The sequence below is a fragment of the Apium graveolens genome, chromosome 4 (genome assembly GCF_009905375.1).
Source record: "Apium graveolens cultivar Ventura chromosome 4, ASM990537v1, whole genome shotgun sequence".
Taxonomy (NCBI): domain Eukaryota; kingdom Viridiplantae; phylum Streptophyta; class Magnoliopsida; order Apiales; family Apiaceae; genus Apium; species Apium graveolens.
Window position 1 is genome coordinate 201371634 of NC_133650.1, and position 3917 is coordinate 201375550.

The following is a 3917-nucleotide window of genomic DNA, read 5'->3' on the forward strand; positions in this document are numbered from 1 at the left end:
CCCCCTCTTTCTCGTATGTCTATAGGTGTCTAGCGTATTGAAATGTATGTATAGGTTCCCTATTTTCTTTTCTTTAGTTGGTCTGGACTACACTAATCTGGACCATCACAAGGAAATTGAAATGTTATTTTGGACCAACCAATTTTATCGGGCTTAGTTTGTAAAAGCCCAAAAATTTATTTGTCTATAATTTTTAACGAATTGTTCAAATTTCATCCGAGTTCGGTTCGGTAGGTTCATGACCAACTCGTATTCGGTCCAAGTTGTTACAGAACTCGAGTTCGGACAAAGGATAATGTCTGATATCTTTAGCAAAAAGTGTCCGGTTCGCTAACATTTTGCTCGTGTTCGTTCGAAGTTCGTCCGAATTCGTTCGAGTTTGGTTCATTTACAGCCCTACAAGTAGGGATGTACACAGCCCGACCAAATCGACTAAACCGATCCGAAACGACCTTAATTCGGCCGATCTGAACCGATTTTTTTCAACCTGATACATATTTGGGTTGAAAAAATGTCAACTTGATTTAATTGGGTTGAATATGGGCTTCGATATTTTTAAACCGATCCCCAATCCGATTAAAAAAATATTTACACGTTAATCTGTTAATTTTATAAATTTGAATATGTCCAGGCCTAATAGATAGGCTCTTCTATCTGTACCTTATTACATCAGTCCTCAATATTTAAAGAATATGCCACTGTTTTCGTTTATCGAGCTCAATATTTAAAGAATGTTTAAAGACTAAGTACTATATTATTACTATCTTTTGAATGTTTAAGCCATATATGACATGGATGATTGTAATATTTTGTTGAATTATTTTCAAGTGTTTTAAATTTTGATGCTTTCTACTTTATTCTATAATTATTAATATTAGTTTTAAATATTTACTAAACCGATCCAAACTGATCCAAACCGAAGTATTAGAAATTGGTTTGGGTTACAAATTTAAACGGTTCGGTTTGGGTTGAAATTTTAAAAACCCGAATTAATTAAATTGGGTTGCTAAATTTCCTCAACCAGCCCAACCCGATCCGTGTACACACCCCTACCTAAAAGCAAGCAACTACCGTACAACGGCTCAAAATAATGTTTAATTCTTTTTCAAGAATACACTTTAGAGATTTAACACATATAATCTATTACACAGTATCACACAAATATTCGATAACAATTAATACAAGATTCACAAGATATGTTCTACAACAATTATCAAATGAAGCAAAAAACAAATTCTATGATCCACATAATCAAAAAAATTATTCTTATTCAATAATCGAATTCTTATTTCAAAATCTCATGATTCTAAATTACGACCACACTATGCTAATGACACGGCTCTATAATTCGATGATGGCCAATTTACGCCCATTGTTAAGACAAACTCAACAAGGCATCTATGTGTTCCAGAACGTGCATAAACTAATTCTATATTTTATGTATCACACTACCCAGTAACCGGGTTATATGATTCGATATACAACTAAAACTGGGGGATTTGAATATAAATTCTTTTCTTATTAATCACATATTAATATCTTATTCATGATAACAAAATCAAATATACGAGAACGTGTAATTAAACATAATAGAACACATTACACATTAAATACAGATCAACGAAAAGTTACTTATAAAACACGTAGGTAAATAAATAATACAAAACAACAAAAAGTTAATTACATAATCAAACAATATAAAACATGTTTGAAAATAATACGGAGCAACAAAAAAATACTTACCTCGATTATGCAAACAAATAATTCACAACCCATCAAAAATAAAACATCTAAAATCTTGAACATCTCCATTATTTCAATTTTGATCATATACTTATTTAGCCTTTTTGAATCTCTAAACGACGATTTTTTTTTGAAAAACACGAAACACAAAAGTTGAAGAGAATGAAAAGACCTTTTCTAAAAATTCAGAATCAACGAATTACGACTTACGATGATTTTACTACAAATTTTACAAGACTGCTGATTTTTACGAATAAAAGCCCTACAAATTTTATAATCAAGACGAGAAATGCGAATATGATATATTTATAATGTTACAAAACCTAATTTCTTAACCTACAAGTTATCCATTTAAAAATCTGTTCCAAATTTTAGGCCCATTAGTCGAATTAAATTTAAAATATTAATTTTTATTTTTTTTTATTTTTTTGTTATTTTTTTGTTATTAGTATTATTGTTATCTAAAAATTAGGGATTATTTTGGAAGAATATTAAGATAACAATTTGATTAAGGATAAAGTGTAGAATAATACAAGGTAATTGTAATTTATAATATTTAATAATTGAAAAATTGAAAAAATTAAGAAAAATGGATTGAGACGATATAAGAGGCGCCACTTATACGTCTCCGAATTCACCTTTATATAAGTAGATTGATATAATATTTAATAATTCAAATAATTGAGAAACTTTGATAAATAGATTGTGATGATATGAGTTACGTCATCGCCTCCTTGTTCTCCTTTATATAGATATACTGATTGATTTTTTAGATATATTTACAAAACATAATATGTTTTAGTTAAAATATAACTTGTCTCGATTAGAAATTTATTCTCTTGTATATATTTTCTTTAAAAGGTAATTAGGAATTAGAAAACACATTTATATAGTCGCTATTATTTACATTATTTTATTATTTAATAATGTTATAACGGAAGTAAGAAAAATTATAATAAAAGTAAATAAATATAAATAGGCAGAAAAGAAAAATGTTATTGATCTTGAGGATACATATTACAACATACGAGGTTATGCCCTAGATAGCTTATATAATATTCTCTATGCGGTTACAGAAAAATCTAGAAAAATAGGCCCAAAACAGATAACCCTAACGTAAAAGATAAGAAAGGACGCTTCGCCCTTGTATCCCGACTCGCAGACTGGGCAGTGAAACCCCTGAAGTCACAACGTTTGGGGCATTTATCGATTTAAGTCATATTCTAACAAATAATTAGGATGGAGTAAAGAAAATAGAAAATCGAAAATCGAAAATCAAAAATAAAATTTTTAAAGTTTTTTTTATATAATATTAATGCATTTAAGTATATATCTAAGAGTTAAATTCTATGGAGTCCACTATTTCATTGGAGTCTTTGGAGTTCATATATATTCTGCAAGTAAAATATAGCTTAAAATATTCCAAAACATATTATTTTTCGAATGATGTTTTACAAACATCACTCTTTTATTGAAAATCTTGCAGATTGCATACATTTTATAAATAGAACATTATAAAATATATTATTTTAGAAAATATGCTTAGTTTGCAGAACATACATGTTAAATTGCAGAACATACATATTATACTTGTAAATGTATGAGATTTGAATGATTTTATTGAAGTAACGATATTTGTAAAACATGTTTTCCAAGATAATACGTGTTACAAGATACTAGCTTAAATCCCGTGCATCGTTAATATTTAAATATTTTATTTATACCGTCATATTATAATTTTAAAATATTTATATAAATATATAATAATTATAAATTTATAAAAAAATAGTAGGATAACATGTGATCGTAGTTTAGTAGGATAAATAGACCATGTCTAGTAGTTTAAAAATTTAGTAGTTTGGCGGTTATATAATACTATTTATTTATTTTTTTAATAATAGGATAAATTGTGGTCGACTTTTAATAGGATAAGCGCACTATCTCTAGTGGTTTAACAATTTAGTAGTTTAGCGGATATATAACACTATTTATTTATTTATTTAATAATTAAAATTAGGGGATAACTGTTGAACCAAATTATAACTCATTCCGGTTATTATAGTATATAGTATATATTTAATATAGATTTTATTTACAAAATATAGATAAACTCCGAGGACTCAAATAAAAAAGTGGACTTTATAAATTTTAATTATCTAATATAATTTTACGAA